Source organism: Lepidochelys kempii, chromosome 17 (genome assembly GCF_965140265.1).
Source record: "Lepidochelys kempii isolate rLepKem1 chromosome 17, rLepKem1.hap2, whole genome shotgun sequence".
In the NCBI taxonomy this organism is placed as follows: domain Eukaryota; kingdom Metazoa; phylum Chordata; order Testudines; family Cheloniidae; genus Lepidochelys; species Lepidochelys kempii.
Window position 1 is genome coordinate 10,893,765 of NC_133272.1, and position 19,468 is coordinate 10,913,232.

At 41.3% G+C, this 19,468-nt stretch overlaps 1 protein-coding gene across 2 annotated transcripts in view; it reads right to left on the bottom strand.

Moving 5' to 3' along the window:
- Positions 1 to 19,468, bottom strand: part of EXO5 (exonuclease 5) — a 281,415-nt gene that overhangs the window by 68,909 nt on the left and 193,038 nt on the right. The gene's annotated exons all lie outside the window — the stretch shown is intronic.

Genomic DNA, 19,468 nt, shown 5'->3' on the forward strand with positions numbered 1-19,468 from the left:
TATGTACCAGTGTAGATAGTTGCTTTGCTATGGAAGCAGTGGCTTTCCACTCCGCTGGATCTCATTTATTATGGTTAAGGCTAAGATTTTGTCCTGGATATTTTTAGTAAAAAGTAGCAGACAGGTGACGGACAATAAAGAAAAATTCAGAAGCCCCTGACCTGTCCCTGAATTTTACTAAAAGTATCTGTGATAGAATGGGACTGGACTACACAGCTGCGGGATGGCTGGGAGCTCTGGCCCCCCCCACCATCTGTGGGGCGGGGGGGCTCAGAGCTCCAGGGTCCCCCTGCCCACCATGGTGGAGGGGAGCTGCGGGGATCCCCTGCCCCTCCCCCCAGCAATGGGGAGCTGCACAGGTCCCCTGCCCTCCCCCCCATTGGCTGGGAGCTATAGGGTACCCCCGCTGCCCATGGTAGTTGGGAGCTTGGAAGCCCACTGCCTCAGGTGGTGGGGGTCCCTCACAGCTCCCTGCCACTGGGGCTGAAATCACAGACGTCTTTGGAAGTCACAGATTCTGTGACTTCGTGACAAAATCATAGCCTTACTTATGGCTGGGGGCATCTCCACCCAGATAAGAGGCTAGGCTTCTCATTTGAGCGTGGAGTCACCAACAAACCCCAGCAACATCCCTGAGATCCATCCAGGTACAGAGGCACCTTGACGCACTTTGCAGCTCCAGTGACTTCAGACATCAGGTTTCAACCCAAAACCATGTTATTACAGTCAGATTAGGTGCTCCTGAAAATAATGAGTTTCAGGAAGCTCACATGGCTGCAGGGTGGTGAAAACAAGCGGCATTTCTAACCAGAAAGATTAAAAAGTCAAACAAAGCAGGTCAAAGGACAGAGAAGCCAGCCAAGACTTCCAAAACAGAAGGAAAAGCAGGCCTTTCTCCATGAGACACTAATTAAAACAATGCCATTTTAGCAATTCTCATGACAGTAGGGCATTGACCAAGAACAGGATCTGTGAAATATCTCCCACCTCCTCTATAATGAGCACAGCTTGATGGAATTCTGTAAATTAAGAATAATTACATTTATCTTAGTGAGGGGCACAAATGCTGCTTTCAGTTGATTAACTACTTCAGTAAAACGGTAACGTCATGTATAAACACAGGAGACAATGGACGGAGCTAAAGACTTTTACAGAGGCTGCTGGAAATCAGTGGAAGACGACTGCAAACAAGGATAGGCAAGTAATATGTAATATTAAGTAAGAAACATACATCTATTTACAGATCTGTTCTTTCGTTTCTTGCTTATGTACTTAAGAACCCAAACCACCCCCACCCCCAAATTCCGAGGTTTCATTTTGACACAATATTCTTTTTCACGTCCCTGTCCTAAAGTGTTATGTAGTATAGCTGTGCTGATAACTTGAAGAGGGTTTCCATCTAGGTATGTAACTTGAATACCAAAGGTGTACAATCGTTGTTTTTAATATTAAGTTTCAGAGTAACAGCCGTGTTAGTCTGTATTCGCAAAAAGAAAAGGAGGACTTGTGGCACCTTAGAGACTAACCAATTTATTTGAGCATGAGCTTTCGTGAGCTATGATGAAGTGAGCTGTAGCTCACGAAAGCTCATGCTCAAATAAATTGGTTAGTCTCTAAGGTGCCACAAGTACTCCTTTTCTTTTTAATATTAAGTGCATCTAAGACTGTACAGTAGGAAAATCATGCCAAGCAAACAGAATCGTGGTTCTGAAGAGATTGCAATCTAAAGGACTGAACAAGTCCAATACAAAACCAAGAGTGGTGTGCAGCCTTTTTAGTGAGTTTCTCTCTCATTGTTACTCCAACAAGAATAGATGGCTATAGATATCCTCCTGTAAGTATAGTTGTCACTGTCAGAACCTTCTTCCCAACCCCAAAGTAAATGTCAAATTCAGTCCTAAAGAGCCTGCAATTTACAGTCTTGAAGAGATCTGGTGGAAGAGAATGAATGCAGTATGATGCAATGCAGACCAAAGAGCAGTGTGCATCTGTTAATTTATTCATTCATCCCTCTGGAAGAGGCATCCCTTTCAGTTGATCTGATGGGTTCAAAACCCTCCATACAGCAATACTGTCCCCTACTTGTTCACTTATTTTAATTCACCCAGCTCCTCAGGGAAACGATTCCCCATGCCAGCTATTATTTTATTGTTGGATTTCCTTCTTCGCTTTTATTGCTGCTATTGAGGGTGCTGATTTCATTACATTTGTTCAATGGAAAGAGATAAAAGCCGAATGGGAAAGGGAGAGAAAACACACCATTTAAGAAATAAATACTAAGTTATGAAGATTCTGTCGGCCTCAGAAAGAGATTTTTATGCAGTTTTTGGCATTTACAAATCCTTTGTGAAAAGGTCACCCTGTACTTGGAATCTTTTATTAATACTGAAGAATGGCCCAGAAAATGTCATGTCTTTTTACCATGATATTTACACAAAAAAGTATGACTAAGCATATGAAATTTTTCAAGCAGGATGGCATTAACAAGGCCAGAAATCGCAATCTTTCTAAAGGGATGTGTGCTCTTTGCCAGCCAGCTAGGAGGATGGCTTTGAGTGCTTTGTCCGCTGCTAAGCTAATTCTTTTAGTGGTCTGTCATTTCAGGTAGTGAGCTTGGAGGGCACTCACAGCAGCAATAGAGAGGGCCTAGGGTAGAGACTGCCTGGGGTAACATCGCTTTGGGGCATATGTAATACTGGAAGGATTTCCGGAGCTCAAGCCAAAACGTTCAAGTTAATTAAGGTAGCCACATTATCCCAAGGTGCTGAGCGGTCAGAACACCCATTGACTTCACTGGCAGCTATGGGGGATCAGCACTTTGGAAAAATCAGGCCAGAGCTTATTTAGGTGCCCAGCTGCGAAAAATATCAGCTTCATGGTTCAAGCACTCAGGAGATCATCATCAGTAATACATATTATGGTAGCACCCAAATGCCCCCATCAGTTCTGGCAGGCCCCATTGTACAGGGCACTGTACAATCATAGAGAAGAGCTAATCTTTGCTTTGTGTCTTTAGATTGTAAGCCCTCAAACAGATGAAGGGTAAGGGATGGCAATAAAAATCACAGACTACAGTATTGCCAACTACAAGCTTTCAGAAATCATGAGTCAGGGGGCCCCCAAATAATGAGATTGGCTTAAAAAACGTGTAGAACCCCAATGTAAATTCTGGAGAAGCATCAGAACTGTTAGATGCTTATTGAAACCGAATGTGAAATCCAAATACTTTGAAGTTTGACCACAACTTCTCTTTCCAAAACCTTTTCACTAATTTTATTTACCATGCTCTCTTATTAATAAGCCCCACAAGTAGGGATACAGACTTTTCAACAGCATTGACATGCCCACTTTAGAGGGGTTTAATAGAAAGTTGAAAAATAGGGGCAATCAAAACTTCCTTGTACTGGTAACATCTGATTCATGCCATGCTTTTATATGGTTATTTGGACTCATACAGTCTATATATGTCAGAAGTTGAACCTGGTGGCATTCTCTACCTTTTCTTCTGCATCAGAGAGATTGTTGCTGACTCCTTGAGAAGAACAGTGGTCGTCTTTTCAGATTAGTTAGAGATGGTGGAACTAGATGGTTTGGTTATCCAGTGAAATACTGAGGCCCTCAGGTAAATTATGTTTAAAGCCAGAGTGCTGTTTCTCACAATTCAGTAGGGGATATGTAAAGCCAGGCCTGTTTTTATAGGAACTATCCCTCTTAGCTGCAAACACTCCAAACAGGAATAGAAGCTATATTTTTAGTTACATTCCCCCCTCTCCCCGAGCAGTTGAGAAAGCCAGACCCAATAATCCTCTTTCATCGGAAACATCCATTACTGCACCTACTGCAAGTCCACTGACCTCCCCTCACAGGAGTGATCTCTAGAAGTGACTGAGTTCACAGTCAAGAGCCATGCTTATCAAAGCAACTAATTAGAGGAAGATTCCACATTGTGTTCATTATGCACAGCTTCTTGAAACTCTAAATATGCCAGTAGCAACAGAGATTCTAGCAATGAGAACAACAGATGGAGACTTACAATGAAAAAACAAACAAACAAACCATGCTGAAATACCTCTCAACTACTATACTATTTAGTGGTAAGAATGGACAGTGCTCACTGCCCAGCTATCCCTTTCCCGGTACCCCCACACAGCCTGTGAGCAAAACCCTGGGCCAGATTTTCCGCTGGGGTAAATTCATCAAGGTCAATGAAATTACATCAGTAGAGAATTTTGCCCTTTCTTCAGTTAGACTTGCTCAACCTCATTGACTCAATGGGTGTAACTAAGGTCAAGATTTAAATCAATATGTATAAAACTGTAGACATCTATCTATAGCATATATTCTTATGGAGTTATGGGGCCAGATTCTGAAGTCACTGGAGTCATTCAAATTTTCACCACTGTAACTGAGGGCATGTCTACACTTCCCCTCTGGATCGCTCCAGAGGTGGTCGATTTATTGTGTCTAGTGAAGACTCAATAAATCGACAGCCAAGCACTCTCCCGTCGACTCCGGTACTCCACCGGAGCAAGAAGCATAGACAGAGTCGATGGGGGAGCGTCAGCAGTCAGCCTACCACAGTGAAGACATCGCGGTAAGTAGCTCTAAGTACATCGACTTCAGCTATGCTATTTTCGTAGCTGAAGTTGCGTAACTTAGACCTACTTAGCTTGCCCCCCACCCCGAGTGCAGATCAGGCCTTAGATTGGAATTGGGGCTACAGTTATAGGTATGTCAAAATATACCAATGGAGGGCCAAAATATGCTATTTTACACCATGTGAAGGACATTGGGATTGTAGAGTCTGTGAATGCAGGATTTAGCCCAAAGTACAATATATAGGTGTAGAAGGAAAGGGAGTTGATTATAAATCATATTCTATGTGTGTGTGCATACACATATATAGATATATAATAAAAAATCTGTACTATTTTATTTTTATATCTATCTATTAAATGTAATTGGTGCAAGTAGTTTTCTGGATAATTCCTCTTCCTTCGATAATACAGTGATTTTCAAAATACAAACATTAATTCCTATAGAGAAATATTTTCCTTGTTCCCAGCTGAGAACATTGTCACAATAAATAAATTAACCACCGACAAATCCAAAGAGTGCAGGACAGTAAATGGAAAGTAGGGTTGATTAACCATCCTTTTTCTTTCCCTGTCATTGTATTTCCTGGGAAAATGCCAACTTTTTCCTTTTCATACACACAAAGCCACTTTGTTTCACCGGTATAATTTCTTACAATAACATTAACATATCATTGGAACTCATTACCTTTGGTGTAATATCTCCCTATTGAACTGTGTCAGACTCATTATGTCAGTTCCTTTTCATTCCAGTTTTGTGCTCCTCCAGAGAGTCGCACTGCAGCACCAGTAATAATGATTAAACTGCTGTCTAATGCTTCACTGGACATCCAAACCAAAGAGGGGAAAATTTCCTCACTGAAGATGGGACTTGCTGCATTTGCACTTAATAGTATTCTGTGTTAGGAAAGCCCATTACACTGCGGTAATTTCCATAAAGAGACATGCACAACTGATGTAGCCTGAACGAACAATATAAATAAGTAAAAAATGGGGAAAAAGGAAAAATACCAAAATCAAGGAACCAAGCCAAAGGCCGTGAGAAAAGCAACTGAAAATATATTGCAAGCAAAGCTCTAGTATATTTTTAACTCTTTATTCACATTAGGCCACATATCTCATTGACTTCAGTGGGACTGACTTGCATGAGTAACTGCTCAGTGTGTGTAAGGGACTCACAATCTGGCCCCTTGTGGTGTATTAAAACTATTTAAGGCTGGCACTTTAAATTTCAGGGATTTTTCCTGTTCCTGCTTGCAGGCTAGGGGACTTGTAGGGAAGCATGTGAGTTAGGCCTAGCAGCAGTCAATCTGCACCCAGCCAGACCGGAGTTATCTGGGGTGAGTTGTGCCTCTGTTTCAGGGAGTAGTCTGCTTTGTCTCTCTCTGATTTTGGGTTTTTGTGTATCATCATCCTGAATTCTAAGAAATAAAGTAGCACTGGATTACAATCAGCAAGACTATTCTAACTTCTCTGCGAGTTTGCTGTGAACATAACAGCCCTATATGTTTCTTTCCCGAAAGTGAGCAAAGGTCCACCTAGGAAGACATTTTAAAACTCACCTTGTCTGGGGTGGGGGAAGCATAAGCAGAGGTGATACATGAGAAATAGATAAAACAAACTGAAATCAGATGTTTAAAATCTCTGCATGCTTGCTTAGAGATAAAAGAACACAGGATAAACGTGGTAGCTTTTGGAATCAACTTTTCCCCCCACATTCTACATTTCATATATCCTGTCCTTTTCTATAAAGGAAATAAAATGGTACTCAATCTCCTGAGTTGAAGAACTGAATGAAAGGGGTGATAGACTTTGTTGTACTTGAAGGGAATCTGTCACACCAGGAAACCCTTTAAAATACCAGCGATTCTACTTATAAAAGGGACTTTATGCATCTCCATTTCCCTGTCTTGCTTTCATCAATTATCAGAGTTATTTGTCTTCAAACAAAGGGCACGATACTGCCAACTTTATGTTCCCACTGAAGTCAATGGATTGAAGTCAGCCCTGGAATAAGCAGATGCAACTCCCAATAAATCAGCATAGTCACAGTTTCCATTGAATCCCACAGAAAGGAACCCCGTAGAAATTGAGCCCGCTTACTGCACAGCTGATGTGGTTCCCACCCAATTCAATGGAAGTTTTGTCCGAGTCAAGAAGACAGAGTCAGGATGGCTGCCTCTCTGTCCTGAAGTGAAGTCACAATGTTGACCTTGTCGTCACCCCAAATGTTATTAAATCATTTATACTGAGTAACACCTATAGAGTCTGCACTTATATTGCAGGAGGCCTCAACCAAGGCAGGACCCCTCTGAGGTAGGTGCTGTATAAATACAACGATAACCCCGGCACTAGTGAGTTTACAGTCTGAAAGACAAGACCTAACTCGTGGAGGAGACAAACATGGTAAGAATTCAACGTAAATAGCTGCTCAGGATGCCATTTGCTGTGCATAGCAAGTTCTATTGGTCCTACAGGATTAGGGTTGCCGCTTTTCAAATTGCTGGTAACCAGACCCCAAGGCCCTTCCCTCTACCCCGCCCCATATACGAGACTCCACTCCGCCACGCGAGGCCCCACCCCTTTCTATGCCTCTTCCCCAAGGTCCCTCTCCCATTGCTCACTCCTCTCCTCCTCCCCCCATCACTCACTGGATCCTCTCAAGGAGCCTGCAGGTAGGTGGCGGCCCCTTCTGAGCCGGGGCTGGCACAGGTTAATTACTTGGTCCTTCCCCCCCACCCCACAGTATCTGGACTCTTGGTCCAGGCACCATTTAGGGTTGCCAAGTCCCTGAAACCTGGGCACCTGGTAACCCTAAATGGCACTTGGACACAAAAGCCAAAAACCGGACTATCTGTGTAAATCCTGGATGGGTGGCAGCCCTATACAGGATCCAGTAACTATGCTACATATTATTGAGTGCTTTCTGTTGGAATGTTATCTATTTATTACTACAGATTAGAAAGTGTCTTTTAGTTAAAAAAATTCAATTTCTCATCAAAACCTAAAAAATGTCAGCTGAAAAAAAACCAAAAAAACAAAAAACAGACTCAGTCCAAACCTACACAAAAAAGGAAAAATGCGACGAACAAAAAGAAGTTTAGTTTTCTAATGGAAAATCCAAAAATTTGATGGAAGCAGTGGAAATTTTCAGTTTGTCAAAAATCTAATTTTTCCATCAAAAAAGTAAATGGAAATTTTTTGACCAGCACTAACATATGCAGATATTGCTGATTTATAGACAGCTTCTGGAACAAAAAGTATGAGTAGGAAAGAGACAGAGTAACAAAAAAATCTCAGTATGCTATGAAGGGACAGGAACCAGTTGCAGGGACCAAGAAGAGAATACAGACAGGCTAGATAACTGCAGCATTAATACTGTGCTTTCTTGAGAATTTAGTTCTTGTTATTTAAATAAAATAAGTTACTCTCAAACTTGCCTTGTTCATCACAGGACTGGGCAGAAAAACACAGATACATTTTTGGTGGGAGGAAAGGAATTGTAAGGAAAAAAATGTCAGCCACACTATTAAGTTCCTCAGAAAACAACCGGTTTTCATGGAAGTTTTGAAAAACTAATAGAAATTTGGAAAATGTTCAACTCTCACTGAAATGCTCCCGCCAAGGCCAATGCCACTAGCTGAGGTCTGCAACGTCTTTACCAGAGAAAGTAGAAAGGGTTGTGCAGAAAAGAGCAGTGGAGACAAAGGTTGGACCCAGATCCAATCATCAGAGGTGTTCAGATCTTGGACTTCGGTTTAGGCCCAAGTTTGTAGGAATGGTTTCATTCAAAAATAGGGGATCAAATTCTGCTGTCACTTTGGGCCCAATCTGTCCAAACAGATGCATTTGTCACTCTCCCTAGGGAAGTGTAGATTCCCTTCCCTCTGGATCAAAAAGTATCCTTCCACTGAACACTGGTTACCTGGATTCTGAGCTGCAGGGCAGGTTTGGTCCTAAAATAATGTGCTGGACTGTAGACTGTATTCAATTTCTGCAAGTTGCTGTGAGTTAATATTAAAAAGCCAGTATCATATAGAGATATTGATTAATGTAAATTTGATGTGGTTTTATTATTAATTGGAACTACTACCTGCTAAAACTCACCCAGGCAAGCAATAGAACTCATGTAAGCAGACAAGGGACCATGGAAAAGAGGCATTAACCTAGAGCGAGTCCCGAACCAAGGAAACAAACTGAAAATTAATCCCATGGCTACAAAATAGGAACCATCACTTTGCCTGTCAGATTCTCCTTCACTGCAGTGAAGAGCTGGAAAACTTATAATAACCAATGCCCAGCTGTGTGGAAAGAAACCACTAGACTGTTCCCTTTGGGTAACATTACCTCAACTTGTATAGATGTGACTGAGTCCAATTTCACCACCTGCTCCCTTTTACTATCTACAGTTAATGGGGAAAAGACACATGGTACCTGAGGGTATTTCAACCCACTCATCATTAGTGAAACTCAGTTGCTGAGAGAATGTTTTTTCATAGGGAGGCGATCTTTTGGTCCAGATTCTCAGCTGGTGGAAATGAGAGTGGAACTATAATGCCTGGCACAATGGGCCCTTGTTTTTGGGTGGTTCCTAAGCTTTACTATAATAAACATGAACAATAATGCTGCTATTCAGACCCGACTTTATTATTAGGCAGTGTTCCGAGTCCACTTTTTTCTCCCCCTTGCTTGGAACTAAACATTAGTTCATTAAATATTAAAATATGAAGGAGTTCTCCATCCCTCCAGGGATGACGACGTATTTATGAATCAAAAGACCTCTCTCTGTGGAAAAACTACAAAGAAAACTCACTTGGTAGATTTTTACAGGGAGAATGAGGATTTAAAGAGAAGAAAGTGCTTTCTTCGAAAAGCTTAAAAGAGAAGATCATAAATATGGCTGCCTCCCTTGTCCCCTCTTCATCATCTTTGGTGGCTCTCTTGGGTATTGATCCTCCAAGAAAAGGACCGGTCCCTTCCCCCTTTTCTGCTTGTTACTAACATCTGAAAGTACTTTCTGATTGGCATACTTGCATCCATAAAAGCTGAATCAACTAATTTGTAGATTTGAGTCTTGTGGTCAGGGGGACTCTGCAACACCCCCCTTTGCATCACAGCATTGCAACACTGCAATGTGTCACTGCAACACAATGGTGATCTGGGACTATCACATCCATCTCTGAACACAGAGTCCTCTCTCAATCATGCTTCCCAACGTAGCACTCATCCAAAAACTTGGACCACGCCAGATCTAGATGCACTTGGAAGGTTCTCAAACTGGGGAGGGTCATGAAGTTATTACATGGAGGGTCATGAGCGGTCAGCCTTCACCCCAAGCCCCGCTTTGCCTCCAGCATTTATAATGGAGTTAAGTACATAAGAAGTGCTTTTAATTTATAAGGGGGTCGCACTCAGGGGCTTGCTATGCGAAAGGGGTCACCAGTATAAAAGTTTGAGAACCACTGGTCTAGTTCTTCTCAGTCAGTCATTCTCTGATCGGTGGAGCCCAAAACTAAGTTAAAACAGAGAGATTAGGAATCAACGTACTAGAGTTGGCTTGGTTTATTAGACTTTTCTCTTTCTTTCTTTTTAAGATTTGTATATAACATATACAGTTGGCTTTTTATTCTGCAAGTTATTTGAATGTTTTCTCAGAATAACTGAGCTGTTTGTTGACCTTATAATTATTCTGATTAAGGTTACTTCCGATGTTTGTCTCTGAGTTATTGTCTCTTCGTAAACTGTAGACAGATTAGATTGGAAATAAATTATTACTCTTATGATGTTCTGCAGTTATTAGTAATCTGGCTGCCCTGAAATAAACAAAGAAGTAATCATCTAGACCAATGCAGAAGTGGTTCTCCCAGGCCAACCAAGGAATCTATCTATCCATCCATCCATCCATGGTATTCATGTGACCTTCAATTCTGGAGCATCTGAGCACCTCATAATCTTTAATGTTCTTATCCTCACAACACTCCCATGAGGTATGGAAGTGCTATTATGCCCATTTTACAGACGGGGGAACTGATGCACAGTGAATCACCAATGCTCAAACAGAAAGCCTGTGACAGAACAAGGAATTGAACTTGGGCCTCTTGACCCCCAGGCGAGTACCCTAACCATTGGACTGTCCGCCTTCCCTACTATGGGTGATTTCATCTGTCATTCGTGCAAAAATGGCACAAACTAAGGACAAAAGTTAGGTTCAAGACCAGTGTTGCCCAAAGTCTTGTGATGTTTTTCTTAAGCCCTCAGTTCCTGAAGTCATGTGACTAGACATGACTCTCAGACTTCATTTAAAAAAAAGCAAACAAATACATGTTTCTAGAATACAAGGTTGCAGAGTAAAGCTGGGGAACAGCAACAGCAAAGGCTTAAAAAAAAAAAACCCACAGAAGGCAAATAAATGGATCCTACATTTATTTTTATAAGCTCATGTTTTTTGTGTGGCCCTGACTCATGAGTTTTGAATGCTCAGGTTTGTCAGTAGTGCAAGCCACCAAGTTTAGATTTGGATTCACAACCAAAACTTCCTCAAACTCAATTCTACTGACAACATGAAAATAAAAAGGCCAGAATCTGCCACTACACTTGCTGGAGTGAGCTGTCCTTTGAACTCAATGGACAACATCCTACTTAAAAAACAATTCTCAGGACTAGGGGTTTGTATGATTGGACCCTGACCAACCATCCTCACTCACACTGCGTATTTTACTCTTGAAAGTAGCCTCCCTGAAGTCTGTTTCAAAAGCTAAAGCTGCTTGTTCCTGCTGTCTATATAGGTTCCTGAAGGTGGAGCTAAACTTCCCCTCCCTTTGCTTTGCAAATAAAAGCTCCCAATGAATGTCAACGAAAGCTTTGTTCACAGATCAAGGGTAGAATATTGTATAATCTACCGCATGACATGCCAAGAATATATTATGTTCTTTGGAGGGATAATAAAATAATCTATCAGTCAGTTCTCCGAGGATTTAAATCTCTTCTTTAGAGCCCACATTCCTTCTATGTTTATTTGCTTCTTTGTAACTCCTGACAGAAAGCTGGGATTTGACTGTGAAGTCCTCAGTTAGGTTTTTAAAATTCTAACCTTTGTGGGTTTTTTTCTTTTTATTACAACAATGCAGTATTTACACACATGAATGAGGAAAACTAAAGTATATGTAATTTAGAAGCTGGCAGCTACCTTGCACACTGCTAGTCTCAGATGTGCAAGAGCAGGTTATCTTAACTTGATAAATTATCGCCATGATCTGTTGTACTTTGTGGCTACATCAGTAATTATGTGCCAGGCATCACAGATCACTAAAATGTAGAGGAAATGAAACTATTTCTATGAGAACAATGGATCAGACAAAGCATTTTAAAAATACACGATCAGGTACAATCCTCCACTGGCAGGTGATGGGAAAAATTTGATTTAATAGATCTTTGTAAGCTCTAATTTCTCTGATACTGCTAAAATTATTTAATTGTGACACTTCTTAATCATAATCACTGCACAGCATCCCCTCACCATGAACACAGACAGAAAAAACAGTGCTTTGTCTGTGGAATTTGTATTGCTAATTTGTCTTGCTTTTGCACGGTTCTGTCCCCCCTCCCGCCCGCCCGCACACTCCAGTCAAAAGAGGACAAATCACAGGTGGTTCTTTTAATAGAACAACCTGTGCCACCTTTGCAGGAGGTGCTCGGAGCCCCCAAAGTGGGGTCAGATTCTCTACTGTTCCTGGCATTTGTTGGGTGCTACAGGAGAGGGGTACTGTGGAGACAAGTCTGACTCCCTGATTCTCTGCCTGGCCTGGGGTGCAGGTAGCTCTAACACCGCACCAACTGGCAACAATTCACAAGGGACCTTTCACCCGCTGAGAATAGCTGGAGCATGGCGCGTGCTGGTTATGTTCCCTCCTGCTCTTGACTTACTCTCTGATCTGGAGACTGCAGGAAAGGAAAGCTTAAGAGCCAGCTATGCAGTTTCTACACCAATGGGGTATGGGCACCGACCCTGTGTGTGTGTGTGTGTGTGTGTGTGTGTGTGAGAAAATGGTGGGTGTTGAGCACCTATTAGCAGCCCCCCTCCCAGAACCTACCGCCTGCCCCGGATCAGCTGTTTCATGGCATCAGGAGGCACTGGGGGGGGGGACTGGGTAGGGAAGGGGCGGAGTGGGGGTGGGGCCTTGAGGGAGGCAGTGGAGTGGGGGCAGAGCCTGGGTGAAGTTGGGGGGAGGGGGGTGAGAGCACCCCCAGCAGATCAGAAACTTGGCATCTGTGTAATGGTGTTTGCCCCAGGCCAGGAGAATCATTATCTAGGGGGATATGGATAGCCTTTGCTCCTTTCGGGCCACCCAAAGGACCCACTGGGAAGTGCAGCAAGGTGGAGAATCTGCCTTAGGACATTATTATTATTTACAGCTTGTATTACCATAGTGCCTAGGAGCCCCAGTCCTGGACCAGGACCCCACTGTGCTAGGAGCTGTACAAAACAGGACAAAAAGATGGTTCCTACCCCAAAGAGCCTCCATTTTAAGTACAAGATGTTTTGCTGCCTACTGAACCTTGCCTCTGAACAGAGGCAAACCCCACAGTTATGCTGCTGCTGTATGATCGAGACAGCATTACCAATTCCTGCAGGTTTACCACCAGTCTCAGGATATTTGGGGCTTTTGTTTGAAACCACAGCCCCTGGAGTCATCCGGCTGCATGCAAATCCCAACTTTTCAATATTTTCTAAAAAATACGGACAGTCCTGGTCCAGGAAAAATTCTTGAAAACATGACCCAAGTGCACCCCAAAGGCTCAGGATCCATAAAGAACCCACCATTTATTATTTTTAAAAATCATGATTTTAAAAGGTATTTATAATTTGTTCAGGCCTAAGTCATGATATTTGAATGCTTCGGGTCAGTAAGACTGTACAGTGGCGTTTCCACTCAAGAGATTGAGGCAGATCCTTCTGAACAAGGACCACAGAGGTGTCTCTGAAAGATGGGTGGCAGCGGCTCTTCATGGAGCTACTCAACCATCTCCCCATAGGTACTAGAGGAACTTACTCAGCACCCACCAACGAAGAAATCACCCAGCCATTCTCCATTGATGCAGTGGGGTGGGGGGGGGGAAAGCAATGAAACAGATGAAATCAGGTAAATCACCAGACAAAAAGACAGCACATCAACCGAAATATTTAAACCTGCAGGCCACAAAACTGTCAACTATCTACATGAAATCACTAAGGACATTTGGGAAGCAGAATAAAATTCCTCAGGACTTCAGAGATGCAATCCTAATTTTGCTATACAAAAAGAGACAACAAATCTGATTGTAGTAACTACTGGGGTCTTTCCCTGCTATGTGTAGATAGTAAAATCCCTGCCTGTATTTTGCTCAATTGGCTTGTCGGAACAGTATTAGAGATGTTTCTACTGGAGACCCAATGCAGTTTTAGATCAGGTTGTATTACAACAGACATGATTTTTATTGAGACAAATTCAGGAAAAAGGCATTGAATAAAACGTGGAACTGTATGCTGTCTTCATTGATCCAAAAAGTAGTATTTAACACTGTGTGCAGAAAATTGCCTCTGGAAAATTCTAGAAAAGTTTGCCTGTCACACCAAATTAATTAACATTATACTTCAATTCCTCAAGATATAACTGGTCTAGTATTCTCAGATGGTGGCCTCTCTAAACCACTTCCCATACTTAATGGGATGAAACAAAGCTGCATGCCAGCACTGAACTTTTTGGTCTGTTCTGAATTATGCAATGGACAATCCTCAAAGAGGGCATCTACATAAGGTATAGAATTGATGGCAAACTCTTCAATCCCCGAAGGTTTACTGCAAAGACAAAAGTTCTTGAGAAACTCCTATGTGAAGCCTTTTTTTCGGATGATGGTGCTCTATTTAGTCATAGTGAATGTGACCTACAGCTTATCCTTAATAGGTTATCAGGGGCAAAACAAACGAACAGTTTGGATTCACCCTCAACCTAGAGCAAACTCGTCCAACCAGTTCCTTCGACCATTACCATTGAGACAACCACCACCACTGATGGTATAGAAATAAAGAGCGTCAATCACTTTACATACCTTGGCAGTACCAACTCAAGTGATGGTTCCCTGGATCAAAAACATATCACATAGAAAATGAAAGGCAAACCAGGCTTTTGAAAGACTGATATAGGATACTCAACCAGCATACCATCAAACAGTCAATAAAAAGGATGATATACAATGCAACAGTGATAGCATCCCTTTTATAGGGCACAGACCGTTTACTTCAGACACAGTAAGCAACATGAAAAATTTCATAGGTGCTGTCTCTGCTCTAGTCTGAAGATCCACTGGCAAGATAAGTGTCAAACATTAACATCCTTGAAAAAGCAAAAAACACACCCAGCACTGAGTTAATCACCCTCAAAGCTGAGCTTAGAGGGACATGTCATGTAAGAATTTGGGGAGTCTGCTGTTGCACAGTGGTTTTCTGTTGTGAGCTGCAAATGATTCAAAGACACCTTTAAGTGGAATCAGACCTTATGCAGCATAAACCATGGTAACTCAGAAGACATAGCCAAGCACAGACCCGAATGGAGAACAACGATCAAAAAAGGTTGTAAATGCCTTAAGGAAAACAGATGCAAACACACACACACACACACACAAAAACCCCAAAACAACTGACCGGGGAAAAAGGGGCCAAGCATTGTGCCAAGTCCTCAGTGGGAGCCTGCACAGTCAAGATCTTGCTCCTCAAGGCTCGGACTGTACAGCCACTGAACACCACACAATGCCATGGCATCATCATTGGATAGGATAGAGAAGCCATGTAGACAGAGGGAAAGAGCGTGCGAGTGAGCACATTTCAACTGGGCAGGGCTTCACATACTTCAGGATTTTTTGTTTTGTTTTAAATCTCAGAAGCCCTTTTACCTTAGCAAAAATATAAGATCTCTCTAGAAAGTATATTATGATAATTGTACTGGAATAATTTTGGGGAAGCAATGTCATTTGATAAAGATGGGAATGGTACAGTATAATGGATGTCCACTCGTGGAATTTAAAGTAATCAAGGGTCAAGGCCAACATACTTCAGGTACAAGCATAAGAAAATGTTGCAAGGGGTTTTAAGTTGTGGGATAGAAAATATGCACCTAGTTCTCGGACCCATTTTAAAATATGTAAATATGCAAATCTCAATCAACTATGGAGATGAAAAAGTCTGGTCATACTCTATGTAACACAGAATTCCACAACCCGCTGAAAAGTGTGCATTACTTAACAACCTATTTCAACGTTCAGATGTTATGGGTGGAATCCATATGGGTGGCCCCATTTGAAATCAATGGCAAAACTCCCATTAATTTCAATAGGGGCAGGATTTCATGCTGTCTGTGTTAGAAAATTGATACTCAGATGCAGAAATGGAACATAGCAATTGCTAGATCATTTCAAACTAAAGGTCCATTTCCTATCTTTGATAGCGACCAGTACAACTGCTTTCAGAGGAAGGAATAAGAACCCCACCGTAGTCAGGTATGGACCATCTGCCCTCTGTATTAGGTCTTATCTTGATCTCTAATAACTGAAGATTGAATGTCCATGTTTCAAGGCTTAAGCCAATGTCCCTTCCCAATTTATCATCATTAATTTTATGCTAACATTTATAAAGCACTTTGAGATTTTCAAATGCAAGGCGCTAGAGAAGTGCAAAGTGTTACGGTAGCATAACTACTGTTCCCACAGAATTGCATTATTGCCTCCTTCATATACATAACTTGGGTAACATATTAAGCTTAAAAGTTTGTTTTAAACCATATATTGCACCTGTCATCTGCAGTTTTGATAGTCACAGCAGTCACACGTCATCATAAATCATAGTCTGCCATAATCTATACAGTAGCATAATAAATAGGAGACAACAGAATATGTCTGATGAGCACTTCTCTCTCTTTATCATAATCATTCTGGGCAGCTTTAATACAGCACAGGTGTTAATGAAGATAGGTGACAATCCATACCTGTAAAAGACCATACCAGATCTTAAAAATAGATCTGGAGGCACATCATGTTTATTAACAGGTACAGGAACACATGCAAAAACCTTCCTCGCTCATTTCCACACATGGAAGGCTTGATCTTGTGAGCCTTCCAGGCGCAGAAATGAGCGTGGAAGGCTTTTACATGTGATTTTAAAATATTAGCAATAGCAGTCTCTGTCTTCCATCACTCCCAAGCCTACTGAGCTCGGATTGCCTCTGCCATTACTGGACCAAAAAGAAGGGGGAAAGTTAGAAATATTTAAATGCCAATTGTAGTTAAAAGTGGAAACGATGCAAGGAACATTTCCCATTCTGTCATCCTGGAGAATCTCCACATTTCGGGTACTGGTGACAAAGAAACCAGTAAAGACAGTTTGAACACAGGGTGTTCGAGCCAGAGAGTAGATATTTTGGGGCAGATCTTCAACTGGTGTAAACAGATGTTACTCCATTGCCCTTTGTCTTCATGCCTTACAGTATCACCAAACTGATTTACCAGTGACAGTTTGAATGTCATTAGTCCTGAAATGATCTTCTGGGAAGGACATTGTACTGCGGACAAGCATTTATTGGCTAATGCTCTGACTGGTTCCACTCCAGGAATTGCCCCTCTGACAGAATAATAATTTCTATCATGACACTCACCCCAGCTCAGATGGAGGTGATGCACGAAAACCTTCCAGAGGACTATTCTGCCATCCTTACTCATGCTGAATAGCACTTCACTCCACACCTAGTCCCACGGACGTCAGTACAGACTTGGGCCCAAGCTGTGCTTTGCTCTGATTGGCATCATAATTGATATGATCCTGAGTAGCTGGACAAATGACTGCTATGAACATATGTGATCTTGGCTCAACAAACTACATGGGGATTAGAATTCTAAGACTGACAACCTTGGTTTAAAAGGACATGTTATTCTCCCCCCGCTCCCCACAGACAGAGAAAATCCTATTGTTCGGTTTCCAGTCCCTTTCAGTGTTTTTTACAAAGTCACTGTGTCATTTACTTTTAGTGACAATCACCACTGTTCTAAGCCCCATTCTGTGGCAATGATTTATTACTATTGGCTACGTATAGCTCTATAAAAAGAGGTACTTTTACCTCTTCAGCTAGCACCTGACAGTTGCAGATAGTTGACTATTTTTCATGTGAGTTTTAGCTTGAAGCTTTTCTCCTTTGCTGCTGTGGAACATAAAATGCAGGTGGGCTTCTAAGGATGAAAATTAAAGCCTAGCTTTTACAGGATCTCACATAAAAATCTCCCCCCCGCCCACTTAAAGAACATCATTATCTCTGCACATGCATGGATTTATTGTAAACAGAGAATTTAAGAGAATTAAAAGGAAGGACAGTCTTGTCATTAAGACACTTGACTGGCATCCAGGAGATTTGGGATTAGTAAATCTCTTTGTGCTTCTGTTTCCCCCTGTGTAAAATAGGGATAATAATTAGAACTGGGCAAGAAATAGTTTTCCTGTTCTGGGAGGATATGAGAGTTTTTGCAAACAACTCTCCCTCCCCACAAAATTTGGTTCAAGCCAATCAAAACGTTTCATTTTGATTTCAACTTTTATATTATAAAAATATTTTAAATGGTTTCAAACAAAAACCTCAAATATTTCATTCAGAAAATGTCAAAGTGGGATGCCGACATTGCTGAAACATTTCAATTTTTTTTAATCAAATGAAAAATTCTTCGAAACTCATGTTCTTGTGGGAAGTTCTGGTTTTGATTAATTAGCATTTTCCTATAAAAAAACATTTAGTTGAAAGATTCCCAACCAGCTTTAGCAATAAAGCTCCTTGCCTGAATTGTCTATTTTGACTAAGTTCTAATTAAAATGGGTTCAGGTACAGAAGCTGAATCCAAACTTCTCCAAAAATCAAGAAGATCTGGGTCCAGTTTTTTTTGGTTTGGGTCTACCTTTAACTGAGACATGTATATGTTACAGACTCTATTCATTTTACAGAGAAAAGAACACTTTTAGTCAAACATTTGTACATGAGGAACAAATTATTTTTCACTTGCAGAAAACTTGGACAACTGATCTCCAGAGTAATTACTCTGCTTTAGGTTTTAGTGTACAAGTTTCCTGTGTGTAGTGTAACAAGTTATTTATTCAGACACACTTGTTCTGCTGACCAATTCTCCAGCACAGTGATTCTTGCAAAAGCACCAGTACAAGCGATAGCAGGATGCCTTTGAAATTAAATTTTGGCTAATACTATAGAAATTGTAGAAGCAGGGTGGGAGGAAGACCCATAAATGTATACTAGTCTGACTTTCTTTTTTGATTCCATTGCAGTCTAGAGTTGGTGGGAAACAATATTTCCATTCTGTGAATATTGTAGAGAGTACAAAAATTTCTCTTAGGTCAAATCAGGACGAAATGTCAAAATCTCGAAAATACTTGTGAACTGAATTTTTTTCCCTTCATTTAAAGTTTTGAAACATTTTGTTTCAATTTTGACCTTTCAGACTTTTTTTTTTTTTTTTACAGTCAAACTTAAATTTTGAAATGAAATGTTATTTTGAACCAGAATATTAGAATTTTTTATTTCCAAAATTTCGAAACAAAATGTTTTGACGCTTTTCTTGAGCTGGGAAATTTGTCAAACCCAACACTGTTTCGCAAGCAGCTCTGGTTTCAAAAAACTGGCATTTTCTGGCCAAAAAAGAGGTGTCAAAAAGTTTCCAATCAACTCTACTGCAGTCATTAATAAACTCAATCCTCCATTCCGATAGTGACTGCGCATACAAGCACAGAAGTGTGCATCTTCAACACCACTGCAAAGATTACAAGGCTACCATTCCATTGAAGATTATAGCACACC